Raw genomic sequence first — 16,465 nt, 5'->3', positions numbered from 1 at the left:
AACTCCCAGGCAAAATAATAGTCCCAGAAGGAATGGTTGGCAAATATTTAGGAAAATTGTAGTGAGACATGGTATAGAAAGCACAGGCTTTAAGGTCGGAATATCTGCGCCTCAGTCCTGAATCCTCCATATGTTTTTTTATGACCTCCTAAAAGTATACTTGCTAAGTCATTTGTTGAGTGTATGTTTAACTTTTTAAGAAACTGTCAAATGGTTTTCAAAGTCGTTGTACTATTTTACAGTTTCACCAACAATATATACATTTGTTTAAACTTGTTGAAATGTACACTTAAAATTCATGCATTTTGTTATTCATAAATTACACATCAATCAAGTTGATCCGAAAAGAAAAAGAAGCAGAACAAATTGCTGTAACACTAGCCTGCTCGCATACTGCTCCTCACAAATCATGTGCAGACTGCAATCACACTTGCTCAGCAGCAGCCTCTGGAACGTGATCACAGCCAGCAAACATGCTCCCAGACCCCGGATCATCAGTCATGCTGAAGAGATCGCATTTCAGCTCTTGTTTGGAGGATTTGATATATATTCTCCGACCTCACATAGGCCACCACCACCTGTGACAGAATACTGCATTCTACAGATAAGGAACTAGAGTGATCTGTCCTCTTACTCTCTCGCACAGCTTCACATCAATAATTTTTCTCCTGTTATCAAAAAAAAAAAAATGGAAACCATAGGAAAGCTATAAAAGGTAAAGATTACAAATGAGGAAATATACTCAGATCTACAGGTGGCTAGTTACTTTCAATACAAGTAATTCCACAGAAGCAACGTCCAAATTCCAGTAAAAATAGCTACAACGCAAGCTCTGTCTCTAACTGAGCTTGACCAACAGGTGAGAAAAAACTTGGCAGTTCTCAAGACAAATCAATTGCAAGAACTTCCTACTTTCTCCTTTGCTTCTACACTCAGCAAACAAGCACCATCTTGAGCCAACAATTTGTCTTTGACTAAACAGGCTTTCTTTTTGAGTTACTGCCATTGTACCCTTACAGGGGTGAAGTGCTGAAGCAAAATCTCTGCTAAATAGAGCGTAAAGTTTGTCACGAGTCCAAGAGTTAGACCACCAACATATGTGTCATCTAGACAACATTATCTATGGTTTTTCTTTTTTAATTTACGTAGTATCTGGCCTGGGACCAAGAACATGTTGTTATTAAATTGCACAGCATGAGGAAGGATAGCATTTAAAAGAAGAGGTTGGCAGAGAGGCAGATTAAAAGCATAGTGTAGACTTCCTTCCCTAGAATCCAAACACCTGAAAATTCAAATAACAGAAATTTTTGCTGTATTATTCAAGGATAACTGATGTTCATACTAAAAAGGCAAAGGCATTTCAAGACTGTAAAGTGGTATTTGAATCAAAGGAAAGCTTAGCGTTAGTGTAATTTAACATTGAATATATTTATTGTACTCTAAGTCTTTGAAAAAATAGTGTTTTTATGGTAATAACTATCAATAAACCAGGATATTCAATTTACTAATCTAGAAGACCCTTATAATCAGGAACTACATAACTTTGGTTCCATCCCAATCTCCAGCACAGTGCCTAGCAAAAAAATGTATCTCCAATAAACGTTAGCTGAAGTAAAATGAAAATTTAATATGGTTCAATTTCTTTACAAAAGGAAAAGAACCTCATATACATGTTCATGTATTCATATGAACATGAAAAATGCAGCAAGATGCACACTGAGGCAATGGAGAGAATTTAACTTTTCCTTTAATACACAGCACAGTGGTTAAGATCATGGCGTTAGAGTCAGACTGGGTTCCAGTTCCAATGCCAGCTCTACCACTTCTCATACGTGTCCCTAGGCCAGTTGCTTGACCTCCACGTGCCCCATTCTCTCACCTGTGAATGGAGATCACAATAGTTCCTACAGCACAGCACTAGGATGAAGATTGAGATAAGGCACATGATGCACTTAAGGGGGGTCTGACACTTAGCAAGCACTAAATAATTGGTGTTAGCTATTATTAATATTTTGTTTGATTTACTACAGTGATCAGGTAGTGCTTTTGGAATAAATAAAGGGAAAACAGTTCATGGCAAAAAAATTTGAAGGAACCACATTATAGTACAAGAAGAGGAGGAAAAGAAAGAGGGAAAAGAGAAGAGAGAAGAGGAGAAAAGTAGCTACCAACTTCATCTTGAAGAATTCTGTCCTTGAGCCTTCTGATTTGCTCCAGTATGGACTGGCTGCTCCACGCTTGGTGCACAATTGTTATCTTGGGTTTTCCTTTCGCCTTTATCCTCAGGATTTCTTTCGTCTACCTCCTATGTTGGATTGCCTTTACCTGGGATCCAGTTCTTCACCTTTCTTCATTTGCTCTCTTATGTTGGTAAGCCATAACTGCCATCGTCTTATTTAAAAAGGGTGTGCATGAGGTAGATTTTTTGAGATATAGCATGACTGCAAAGGTCTTCATTATACTCTCACACTAATTTACGCTAGCTTGAGTAGGTATACGGTTTTAGGTTATAAATCATATGCCTTCAGAATATTTAATATTAATACATTGCTCCATTGTCTTTTAACTTCTAACCATCCTGTAAAGAAGTTTGGTCTCATCCTGATTCTTAGCCCTTGTTTGAAACTTGAATTCTCTCTCTGAAAGATTTAGAAATCTTCTCCTTGTCCCATGTGCTCTGAAAGTTCACAAGGACTGGAGTAATTTTAATCCATCATGGCACTCAGCAGACTCCTTCAGTCTGGCAACTCGGGTTCTTCAGTTCTGGGAGATTTTCACAGATTATTTCTTTGATAACTTTCCTCCCCTCTGTCTTTGCTGTGCGTGTGCTCGCTTACTCTTTCTCTCTCTCCCTTTCTCTCTCTCTCTCTCTGGAATGTCTATTGTTCCCCATTATCCATCTTCTTCTGTTTTGTTTTGTTTTTCAGAAATTTATTTTCTAAAATTTTTATTGAGTTTTTAAAAATCTCTCCTATATCTTTACTTTCCAAAAGCTTTTTTGTTCTCTGATTTTTTTTTTTTTTTTTTTTTGCATAGTATCTGTATTCTTGTTCCATGGGTGCAAAACATTCTCCTAGATCTCTGAGGAGAATATTGATAGAAGGCTGGGACTTTTTTTCCCCCAGTTTCCTTCTAACTACATAGTCTCTGTTTCTTTCAAGTTATTGCTTTAGTTTCTGTCTTTCATATCAAACGCTTTCCTCAAAAATCTGGTGTTCCTTCTCTGCCCACATTTAAAAGTGAATGGGGCTTGTTGATTGCAGGCCTCCGTAGAAGATGAGGTGGCCAGGCCATATCACTGCGGAATCTCTGGTGTCAGTATCACTAGGTCTTTCTCTTGAGCTGGCCAGAGCTCCCAGACATTTTCTATCCTCTAGTTCCTACCTCAGAGAAGCTTGAGCTCTGGGGGCTAACAGAGAAAGAGAACCAAAGGTCTCACATGCACTACATAAACTTTTCATTGATCACCCCATATTCAGTACAGCACCTACCTGCCACAGTTACTGGTATCCCAGGTCAGAAACCCTCTGTTCCAGAGAATAAGCCTCTAGTCTTTTTCTGGAGTGGGAAGGATTGGGGAAGGGCACCTAGGGTTCGAACTGGCTGACAAAAGACTTTCAAATGATCCTTCTCTTTAGCTCTTCCTTTGCCCCCACTTCTAATGCACCCAGTGGCTCCAATTTCTGGGCCATTGAGTTCTTCAGAGACATAAAAATTGAGATGTTCCTAAGATCTTTTTGCTCTTAGTTTACAGTTTAGCTTTTTCAGGTTTGCTAAATCTATTATTGCTCATCTGTCTACTTTCCAACTTGTGCTTTTCTCCTCTCCCTTTCTTGCATAGATTTTTGCCTTTAAAAACACACCTTTACCACCACTTTAGTTATGTTTCAGAAAGGAGCAGAGATAAATGCATGTACGCAATCCACTTTGCAACCAGAAGTCACCCACTATATTATTTTTAAAGGAGAAAAAGTCAGCAGGCTTCAGTGATGGATTATATATAAGAGGTGAAGAAAGAAATAAATCAGATATAATTCCAAGATTTCTAGTCTGGGTTATTGGGAAAATGTGTCATCATTTGCAGATATAGGGAAAGCTGGAAAGGGAACAGATGGGGTGGGATGATAGCAGATGGTTCTGTTGGGTTTAGACATATTGAAATGAATAGGAAACATCCAAAGGGAGATGTTATGGAGAGAACTGGAAATGCGGTAATGGAGTGCAGGGAAGGGTATGCAGATTCAGAAATAAACTGTACTTGAATCTGTCAAGGTAAGTTAAGAGTAGGTGAATATCAGAGAAGGGAGAGCATAGGAAGAACAGCAGGGCAAAGACCCATCCTTCAAGAACATCAAGGAATGGGGAAAAGAAAAAGAAAGGAAGTTTTATTCATGAGGGAAAAATCCAGATATAGTTAGAAATGGAAGATAATCAGTACTGTGTGACAATGTGGAACCCAATAACAGTGTGTGAGCTTAGGCAGCCACCAGGCCAAGAAGTGGCTGAGTCCAGACAGAACTTTGCAATAGGGCCGGAGGGTCATTTTAGGGAGCTAATCTCACAGGTGGAGCTGGGAGACATGGACTCTAATGGGACCTATGACACCAGGACACTAGAGTAAGGGAAAAGGACAGGTGGGATCAGCATCCCACAAGTCAAGGGGCCGAGAGCTGGTGAGGCTCTCCAGATCAGTGTGCTGGGGGAGGAGAGAGGAGCAGTATTGGCAGAGACTCCAACAGGTAGGTATTGGGTATCTCACAGGTATGGATACAAGGGTCTGAGACACAGACATGGGGAAAATCAGGGTAAATCACTTAGACAGAAAAGGAACAATCAAAAGCAGGTGCTCAGACAAATGAGTTACCATGGTCAGAAATGGGGCACCACACCAGCAAAATTAGCTCCTGGTGAATCATAAACTAAAGTAAGATCTCCTAATAGCTTCCCTACCTAGGAGCGTGCCTTAGTCTCGGATGTGAGCGAGGCTGAGCTAAAAGATGAAAATCCATCTTGGTTATTTACCCTAGAAAAACACTCATACCTATGCACAAGAAGTGTGTTCAGGGAGGCTCAGTGCTGCATTGGTTGCAAACAAAGAATTGAAAACAACCTCAGTGTCCATCCATAGGGAGGAATAATTGTGTGCATCCATACTGAAATAATGCATAGCCATCAAAAAGAATGTTTTTGAGAGGGAGAGAGAAAGAGACCTGCCAACTGTAGAGGGGTTCTGGAGGAGAGGGACCTGGCAGATTATTACAGATCATTACATTTTGACATGTTACATACTGCAGAGTTCTTCTTCTGAGTCAGAGAAAAACTCAAAAAAGGTAAATGGATTTGGGTAGAAGGAAGTCACCACTGACCTTCAGGAGGGGACCACTAGCTGAGTGGTGGAGGTGAGAAAAACCCTGCAGAGAGAGGGAGATGATGGGAGGTTAGTGGGAGTGGACTCCTTACCAATAACTTGGGCTTTGTAGACAGGAGCGGAATACTGAAGCTGGCACAAACAGAAAGGACAATGAAGAATTTTTAGACTAAGGGAGATCTGAGTACATTTGAAGTTGGAAGTGGAAAAGCCCTTGGAAAGAGATAAATTGCAGATGCTATGGAGAGGGCAGGGATAGAAGGCAGTCAGTTTGCAGGGTTTGAAAGGGACCCCAGAGCCCACCTTGTCCCCTTATTTTATAGCTGAGGAAACTGTGGCCCAGGGAGATGTTGTGGGTAAGATCATGGTTTTGAATCCAGAATCCCTCTTTTAGTAGCTTAGAAACTGCTTTGAACTACTATTTCCTCATTCTTGAAATAGAAGTGAAAGCTGCCTACTTAATGGAGTTGTGAGGCTTTATTTCTATTATTATTATTACTGTTATTAATGAACTTAAAAATGTCTACCATGCCAGTCACTCTTCTAAGTGGCTCACACATATTAACTCACTTTATCCTCATAACAACCCTATGAAGTAAGAACATTTATTTCCTTTTTTGCAATCCAGAAACTGAGACAGAGACACATAGTTAAACAGCTAGAAAGTAACAGAATCATGATTCAAAATAGACAGTTGGCTCCTGAGTCCAAGCTCTCAATCACTCAGTCTACTGCCTCTAATTTAGGTCATGTAGAGTATGTGGTACAATGCCTCGTATGTGGCAAGATGTGAAAAAATTAGGAGTTATTACTAGGTGGAGAAAGATCTAGCACTAGAATGCAGGCTTCTTGGTGCCCAGGTTCATTCCTTTACCCCATGCTATATTGGTCACCTTGCTCGGAGCTATCCTGGAGAAGGAAAAATAACAAAAAGAAACAGCTGTGGCCTCCGCAGAGGAAGTCAGGGCCCAAATGACTCAAAATGAGAACTTCCCAAGCAAAAGACCTCACTTTCCATGGGCCAAACCCCATCCCAAGGGATGTCCTGAGCTCTTTTGTTCTACTGGAATCGGGCTAAGCCAAGTATTGCTTTACACGAAGGGATCATGAATCAGAGTTTAATAGTCTTTCTGGTTATGTGGAGGTTTTTCACTCAATTTCATAGCTGCAACACTATTGATTCATGCATCTTCTGTTGTGGCAGCTCATCATGGGTGTTCAAAAACATGAAACAATTTTCCATGAAGTGGGAAGTTTGTTAAAAGAGAGAAAGAAAGAGAAAGAGAGAGAAGAGAAAAGAAAAGAAAAGAAAGAAGAAAAACACAGTACAATAACTCCAGCTCACATGCAGCTTCTGCTTCCAAGAAGATTTTCTTCAAAGGGAAGGACTCAAAAGGCTTCACTTGAGTCTTTACAACATACGTGCTGATAAAGGCAATTACAGATCAACAGCTGCAAGACCAAAGTGGTCACTGCTTGTCTGCTCTTTATTTGTTCCTATAATAAAACTCATTAGGAGTTTAATGAGAATTTAAGGATTTTTTTTTTTTCTGTATGTCATTCTTCCCAGAGTTCTTTCCCCAAGTACAGGGCAGAAGAGAGGGGAAGCAAGAGTGAAACATTTCTTCTTCCAATAAATATTTACAAGAGCCTGTTATATGGAAGATGCTGCATTAATTATGTGGTGGGTGAGGTGAGAGATGGTATAAAGATAAGAGTAGGGTGTAATCACCACCCTTTAGGAATTTATGACGTATTAATACTACACAATAAGGCACAGATGGAGTGAAGGTTCTTGACTAGTCAGAGTGCCGGAATTCATATCCTAGCGAATACATGTGACTCTGAGCAAATAATTTAATCTCTCTCGGCTTCTATTTCCTATTGTTAAGATGGGGATAATGATAGAACTGCCATCATTGCATTCTTGTAGGAATTAAACACATGTTATGTACTTTAAAAGTTCTGTAGTTGGAACTCATGGTATATTATTTGTTATTATTACTGTAAATAACCAAAAGCAGATGATAATCCCTGTAATCATGGATATTCACAAAGGTAAAAGTTAGGTTTTTGAATAGGGATACACTTTGAAGGAATTCGGCCCCCTGTAAGATTGGAAGTTTTATAAAACATTTGAAAAGAAATGACAGCTAAACGTTCTCCAAAAATAGGGACTACTCTTTCTGTCACTCCAGGCCTGTCTCTAGATCGCCCCACATCCCAACCCCACCGTTTGTCTGTGCTGCCACTCCCTTGGCTCAGCGTCTGACTTCGTGGTCTTGCCTCCCTCCAAATACCAACGCAGTCTTCCTGGATCTTCCCTGCTACCCTGACCACGGGGCAGCCTATGCCAGTTTTTCACTATTCACACTGCACTCTCACTTAGCCTTAAAATATTTCTTTACAACTTGTCTCGTTTATGCAGAACTTGGCCTGCCCTTCAGGAACAAAATAAGACCAGAAATTTGACCAAAAGTCTCAGCAACTACTTTTCTGTCTTAGAAGTATTTTCATATGCCCCTTGCTGACCTGGCAAGATTTGGGGATGGGAGGGGAGGGATATCCGAAGTCTCTTCCAGGTGGGTTGGCCCAGCAAGCATTCATGTGCTCCAATCCTCTGCACTTGCCCTGAGGGCAAACCACAATTATTATTATTGGTCTCGTCTTGCTTTTTGGAATGGGGGGGGCCATGAACTTTTTCCCTACCCCCAAATGTCAAGGACATGTAGTGATGGTGCAGGGACAATGACAGGCACTGCTGGAAGAGCCTGCCTTAGGGCCCCCCAGGGAGCAGTGACAGTAATTTAGCCCTGGGCTGTCCCTGCATAGCTCCAGACCCCACGACACACCTGGATGACGCAGAGCAGCTCACCAGGCCAGACAGAGGGTTCATGAGAACAGAGTGTGTGGGAAAGTCATTAAATCACTTGGTACTTTGGGGTCTATTTTGGGGCTCCACCAAATCTGATTGCATAATAGGCCCATTTGACATAATTGGAAGTGGAAGCTGGCAGTGTCTTTGCTTGTTTGGGACCTGCGGCGGCAGCTGGCATGAGAGACAAAGAGGGGCCCAGCGGCATCTGGAATGAATCTGGGTAAGCGCAGGAAAGGAGGGGCCGCGCCTACCACTGGGCAGGAAGGAAGGCGGGAGCCGTGGGCTGGTGTCCTTAGGTAATGAGCTCTATGCCAACATCTCCTGTCTTGGCCTCCTCCTTGCTCACCCTCTGCAACCAGCAAGAGCCCAATTGTTATCTCCACATGAAAGCTGACAGATAAGGTCAGAAAGCCTCTACCATGGCGAGGTCTAGGGAAATGCGAAGGGGGCGTACCCAGCCTGTCTTTTCTTCACTTCCTTGTAAAAGAAAGGCTGTCTGAAGTCTGAGATCCTCTCAGTTTGGGCTGGGCACCTGGATGGGAGTAGGATTTCGTATGACCCACATCTAATCTGAAACGCTGGTGCTCAGATAGTTCTATTGCATTATGGTTAAGAGCACAGGCTTTGGAAGTATTACCCTACAGCTTACTTGCTGACTGTAAGGGGGGAAAGTGCAGCCTTACAGTGGAGGGATCACTGTCACCTCCTGCCCCACTGACCAATTTTCTGAGTTCAGCCTCCCCATGTGACACGGCATGATGCATACAGCGCCAGCTGGAAGGGGTGTTACTAAATAATTAAATCTGCATCTAAGAAGCCTTTGGGCCCAGTCACAGTTTACAGAAAATCCAGGGGCTGGAGAAACAAGGTAAATGATATCAAGAGGAACCAATCAGACAGACCCCCAAATCCACAAGACATTCCATGGGACAACTGATTCCACAATCTCTTCAACAAATTAGTGGCATGGAAAAAGTAGGAGGATTGTTTGAGATTAAAATATCATACATTCCCACAAAAAAAATTAAAAAAAAAAAAGGCCAGGCTGCAAAGTCAGAAAAGCAGGGTTTACATCTTGTCTTTACCATTTACAGGCATGTGGCCTCAGACAAGCCACTTAACTTCTCCGAAACTTATTTCCTTACCTGCAGAAAGAGAATAATGTATTCTAGTTCACGAGGCTATTGTGAAGATGGACTGAGGAACGCAGGAGAGCCTTTAGCACAGCGCACGGTGCATACTAAGCACTCACAAGCAGCAGCTATGGGTATCGTCCTAGAGATCTGCTGACTAACCCGCTGTCCCCGTGAACACCCTTGGTCCGCCGCGATGGTGACCTTCCTGCTTACCACGTATCAGCTTCTCCACATAACGACGCCTAACTCCTCCTGAGGGAAATATCATCTCCCCAAACACAAATCTCCTTTGTGTACACCCTCTTCCTTGGTTAAGGCTGGAGAAGCAGCCAGAGGCCCGCTCGTGTGGGAAGATGTACAAGCGAGCTGGGCAGGTGCTGTTGGTGCCTTCCCAGCTGCCTGGTCTCCTGGGCCTTTCCCATTTCCAGACACACTGCAGGGACTCACATCTCTCTGCCTTAGGGCTTTCTCCAACTTGACCTCATGCGTGTGACTGGCTGGAAATGACAGAGAACTCAGACCCCCTGGCCACCCCCCTCAGCAGTTCTCAGCCTCCCCTCAGTGAGGCCAGGAGTTGGGATGCTGTTGAGGGGATATTTCTGAAGTGTGTATTCTACATTGTTCCTAGAATCCCACAGCGGGACTGAGTTCTACTCACTCATGATGGAAGAAGCTAGATGACACCCCCTTTACTAACTCTTGTTCATTCCCCCGAATCACTTCCCCACCTGCTGGCTCTGTCTCCCAGGATGGCCTCCCAAACAAACCATTTGCACTCTGAGCTTTGTCTAAGGGAACCCAAACCAAGACATCACGTCAATGAGTTTGGATGTTACCCTAAGGGCAATGGGAAGCTGCTGAAGTGCTCATTAGAGGGTAGCTAACAGTGTCATTGCCGAGATCTGAGCTCTGTCCCACTGCTTTGGATCCAGGAAGAGCAGTCGGTGCTGTGTGTCATTTGGCTCAGACACGCCCCGGGTAGTGCCTGGCACAGTGGGCCGCCTCCAGCTTCCCCTAGATAGCAGCCTCCTCACCTCCACCCCACCAGGAGCGCCAGGCAGGATAGCTGGACACACCCCCAGAGACCTTGGTTATATAGAGCCTAAGCATTGGAGCCACCTCGGCTGCAAATAATCACATAGAGATTAACTGTCCCTTTCTGCTCGGAGATGTCCAAAGTCTGAGTGTAAAATCCTGCAGAGGGCATCATACCAGTAACAGCAGGAAACATCTAGAAGGAATGAAGGTCTGAAAAAACATCTGGCAGCACCAAGGGACCTACCTTCCACAGGATAACTGAGCAAACCCTGGAAAAGCCCCATGGAAGACGACACTGCACTAATAAAGAGAATCCTAAGCCCTTGGTTTTGCTTCTGCCACTATACCTGTGAGCATGCTGAGACCCAGAACAAGGCAGTAAGAAAGAAGGCAGGCGGCTGGCCAAGGCTTTGCACTCTGCGCTTGGAACTACTTCAGAGAGGGTACGGGTCCAAGTTGGTATTATGATGGAAGGCCCTTGGGAAAAATCGCCCCAGTAGAACCTAAGATACCTGGACACTTCTCTGTTACATTTTTCTCCCTTCTCAGGAGATGAGATAATCAGACTGAGCTCATTGTTTTATTATTCCACTGTTTTAAAGCTAAGATGCTCCAAGATCTGTGTCCTTCACCAGGCTGCAAATTGGTAGCAAGGAAGCCAGTTTAAGATCTTTAGGAGCTTTTGCCTCTATCCCTTTGTTTAGCAATCACGCCAATTTGCTTTCTGATTCTGTTTAAAAAATGAAAAGAAAACAAGCAGAAACTTGTCCTATGGAGTTCGAAAAGAGACACAGAGTTAGGACTGGATGTCATCATGGACATATAACTGTGCCTCGAGGGAAGTAATAAACGGGGTCAGAGTGGTCATCTGACTGCACCTGCAGAAGCCCAGCCACAGGTAACAGGAATCCCTCTGTCCTCCCTGCACTGCCAAGTGACCTGAGCCAGGTCCAGGGCCCTGGGCCACCTGGGCAAATGAATAATCCCACTGCCAGGCAAAGGGCCAGAGCCGGAAGGGTGGAATTTTGACATTGCTTGGCACTGTATTTGATGGGGAAAAAAGAGGAAGAAAGAAGGAATGAAGGGATAGCGAAATCTTTTGGACTGGTCTCCTCATTTGCTGCCCTCTAAAATTCATCTCAATGTTATTTAAAAAAACAAAAAAATTAAAGTACAGACTTGCCGAGAGCAGGGAGACGTCTTAATTTTGGGTGGACTCAGAGCTGATGTATTTTAAAGCACATAGCTGAAAATTGAGATTTCTGGAACTCAGGCACTAGCACTGGCCAGACTGGTGTTTAGCTCAATGAAACTAGCTGAAGCTTCACTCTAATTCACCATGCCCCACTCCACCCTGGTCTCATGCTGCCTGGAAAATAATAGCGCACATCTCCACCTCTGGGTCCGCAATTTAAATTTCTCAAAGAAAAGGGAAACTTGAAGATTTGTTCTTAGTAGGCATCAGTAAGAGCAGCCTTTTTGCCTTGGGAGAAAAATGCACATTATTTGATTTAGGCCTATATCCTGAGCGACTGCTTGGGCCAGAAAGAGAATATTAACGGTTAAATTTCAGTGTGAATTCTCGAGAAAAACATCTATAGACTAACAGTTAAAATGTAATCTTGTTTTAAGAAGCGAGTAAGGAGAGGAAGGAAAATGATTTTCTAAAGATGTCTTAAAAAGGATTATCAGGAATGTATTTTTTAAATGTGGTATATATACACAACAGAATACTATTGAGTTTTAAAAATAAACAAACAATAACAACATGGATGAACTTAAAGGACATTATGTTAAGTGAACTAAGTCAGACACAGAAAGTAAATACTACATGATCTCATTTATACATAGGATGTAAAAAAGTTGAACTCACAGAAGTAGAGAGTAGAATGGTGGTTGCCAGAGATTGGGGTTGGGGGGATGGAGTGGATGGAGAAATGAGAGGAGACATTGGTCAGTGGGCACAAAGTCACAGTTAGGTGGAATACATTCTGGCATTCTATTGTGCAGCAAGGTGACTATAGGTAATAATAATATATATTATGAAATAGCTAAAAGAGAATTTTAAATGTTCGCACCACAAAGAAATGACAAATATTTGAGATGATGGATATGCTAATTATCCTGGTTTAATCATTTCACAATGTTTATATGTATCAAAACATCATATTGTACCCCATAAATACATGTACTTATTATTTGTCAATTGCAAATAAAACTCTAATAATTTAAAAAATAAAAAGGATTATTATAATTAAAGGTTGATGTTCCCAATGAAAGCTACAATATACAAAAATTATTTTATCTAAGCTAAATCTGTTAGCAATACATTTAAGAAACTCATCCACTGCTGTCTTCAGAGTCGCATAGGTAGGTGAAGGCTTAGTTTTAGCATTGAATTCGATCATGCACTTGCAGATTGAGTTTAAAGGGTAAAGATCAAATTTGGTCCCACTGATCTCATTTAACAGTTCACATGAGAAGCTTTAGTTCACATTTTTCCATTTGTTTTGCTTGAGCACTTCCAAACTGCATAGGTCTGATTGCACTGCCACCCTCACATTCAATGTATGGATAAATAGAAAGGGAAATGATCACTGGGAGGAAAATTAAGGCTTGGGTCATACATCAACTCTGCTTAGTTGGCATCCAAACACATAATTCACATTGCTGCTGGAAAGCCTCCAGTGATTGCCTCACCGTTACAGATCAATTGCAGAAAAGTCTGTAACTTCATTAGAAGCATAATCTAGGAATCGTGTAAACAGTTGGGATTTAAACCCCACTGACAAAATGTGTAGCAATTAACCCATGTGAAATTAAATCTAACTTTATAGAATACTTATACACATGTTGTCTTAAATCCTTTCTGAAGCCTTTCCAAGAAAACTATACGCCAAAAAATCAAAAGGCAATTTAACCAACCTGACTCCAGACCACCACCAGTCAACCCTGAGGAATATCACCTCAGCATTCGTCACTGCTGAATGTGAAACATCCCAATGTGATGACCCATTAAGTGAAATTAAGTGAAATGCCCATTTAAAAAAAGAAACTCATTTGTCCACTGTTAGGTCGTTTAAGATTTACTATTCATTACTGTGCATAGCCATAGAGTGCTTGTGTGGTTTTCTATGCATAGCTGCTTAGACATTGTGCTACTGCAGTCACATTTCCTGTCTGATTCCCTCAGTAATGGTGAGCTAACTACCTGGAGAAAACAGATCTGTCTTTCTTCTCCCCAGGCATATTCCTTATCTCCAGGCCCCATTTTACCAAGCTGTAGGCAAGGAGATTATGGATGACTCTGAAAAACCCATCAAAACCAAGGCAAGTGGCCAGAAGTGGTGGCTCATGCCTGCTGTAATCCTAGCACTTTGGGAGGTCAAGGCAGGAGTATTGCTTGAGCTCAGGAGTTCCAGGAGTTAAACACCAGCCTGAGCAAGAACAAGACCACCACCACCACCATCCCATCTCTACGAAAAATAGAAAAAATTACCCTGGTGTAGTGGTGCATGCCTTAATACCACCTACTTGTCCGCCTGAGGCAGGAAGATCGCTTGAGCCCAGGAGTTTGAGGCTGCAGTGAGCTATGATGACGCCACTGCAATCTAACCCGGGCGTGAGACTCTGTCTCAAAAAAAAAAAAAAAAAAAAAAAGGCAAAAAAAAAAAAAGATCTAAGATCTTTGTAGCTTTTGTCTCCTCCTTCCTGCTTGGCTCACCCTACAGTCTTGAAGGAAGGCATTCTCTACATGGGGCCAGAAAGATCCCAGTGCTCCAAGCCCTGAGCTTGTACAAGGCTGTTCCTTGGGAGCTTCATGGTCAGGTTGCCTGTGGAAGCTGCTCCAGGTTGGGGACTTTGATTCCTCACTTGCATAAATGGCACACTTAGCCACTAGTTTCTGCTCCTCCCATCTCCTCTGGGGCCTCACAACCTCCTTTTCTCTGTGTCCTTTGTCTTAAATTTTTCTCTGGACAATATCTTCAGCTTTAGAAAAGTTTTACTAATCCCTTCTGAGCTTCATCTTAAGAGATTTATAAGTTACTATTCTCATTTCATATTCACGAATTCTGACTATTACAAATAACAGCATATTTTACCGTCTTTACACACAATAACATATACTCATCGTCATTCTTAAACTTGGGAGTGATCATCACAAAGAGTTTGGGGAGTGGTCAAGGTTTTGGTAGGTGAGGGCTTTTTAATGTTTTACAGCTCTAATGGTTAAGAAATTACATCTTATACCTAATGACACAGGTGAGATTAAATTCTCCTTTTTCTCTTTTAATGAAATTGACATTTTTCACCATCATTTTAATAAAATCCTTTCAACATATGACGATTTTTTGAAATGATAATCTTTAAGCACTATTGTTTTCCCTGTTAAGTAGACTCAATTGATTTGCCCTTTCCCCATTTGTCTTTTCTATACTTAGGTGTAAACTCCTTTAGACAGGAATAGGTCTCTTTTAATGGGTTCCCACCAATAAGCAATAAGGACTATCCTATGTGCACATAGACATGTAGTAATACTTCCTCAGAAGGAGGAGAATACTGGCTAATGTTGACTGTCAGCTTACTACCAGCAAGGTATTATTCTAAGATCTATAAGTGGAATCAATTGATTCATTCCTCATGAAGTATTATGAGTCCCACTGAACAGATCAGGAGATTGATCGAGTAATCCACGTAAGTCACAAAGCTTGATAGTGGCTAGTAACGAGAAACACACACAGAAATGTATCTTCATTTCCTGAATCATTTCTTCAACAACTAACCAATTTTCTCAACAAAGGCTCATGTTCTCCACAGATATAATCTTTCAAAATCAAATAATAATAAAACAAAAAATAAGAGCTGAATCCTTCTCACTGATCCAGAGCCATGAAGTCCACAGTTTTCAATATAATGTCTAGTTCATTTATTAGTTTGCAATATATTCCCCTGCCCTTAGAAATACTTAAACAGATTATATTCAAAAATAAATGTGACTTTGACTGATTACAGCAATAGTGGGCAAAGACAACAACGAAAAGGAAAATAAATACAGAAAAAACCAAAAATAAATCTGACTAGATATGGTGCAAGTCTTTTTACCTTTATAATTAAACTAGTCTCTATTATCAGAGGTGGTTTGGCTTGCAGATACTGTTAACATGATTCTTTCTTTTAAGTCTCTCTGCTGCAGAGAAAAGTATGTGTAATACACAAAGGCAGTAAGTAGGAAAAACTAAATTCAGACATCTTTTTAGATGAATGCTATTGGCTATCAAGACTTTCCAAATACCATGTTAGCCCCTTAGCAAATGGATTTTGCAAAAATGAAAAATATATTTCTTTGAATTTCTTTATGAGGATGTGATGAAAACACAATCTCTGGTCATGAACAATTAGAACTTGAAAGTGAATCCTGTTTCTAAGTATCAGGAATAAAATAAAAATCACCCATAACCCCAACATTCAAAAATCACAACTCATCATGTCAGTACATTTCCTTCCAGTCTTTTTTCCTACTTTTTAAAAACACAGTAGATAGGTTTAAGCTATCTTTGAAAACTCTAAGTTTATTTAGACCATTTATTCAAAAAGCTTGTCCCCTCATCTCCAGAAAAAAAATTCCTATTGTCTTCCTGTCCTCCTGTAATGTATCCATCCCCTTCAAAGGCAGCTCATTGACAGAAAAAACAAATGAAGCTTTAGCCACTCTGTTGTTTCCTTTCCTATTTGGAAGATAAATTCTTTAATAAAAATTAAAGATTAAGAAAACCTTCAGTGATTAGCATGCAGCCTCTTATTTCCAAAGGTGCCTTAGCTATCCTCAGGTGTTAGTTCTTAGGACAAAGGTACTTGCAATGAAAGGGTCAAGCTTAAGACTTCTCTGAACCTATGCGCTATATCTCTGTTAATGGCCTTCCTGGTGTTAGATATTTGTTTAATGATCAATAGTGGTTTCCAGTCCTACCACTGAGTTTTTCATAAAGTAGCATAACCAGGTCAATGTTTAACTGGCTTCTTTGGGTCTGAAATGGCAAAACAGGA

This window comes from Eulemur rufifrons, chromosome 2, assembly GCF_041146395.1.
Source record: "Eulemur rufifrons isolate Redbay chromosome 2, OSU_ERuf_1, whole genome shotgun sequence".
Taxonomy (NCBI): Eukaryota; Metazoa; Chordata; class Mammalia; order Primates; family Lemuridae; genus Eulemur; species Eulemur rufifrons.
The sequence above is the reverse complement of the archived record's forward strand: the minus strand, read 5'-3'. Positions refer to the sequence as shown.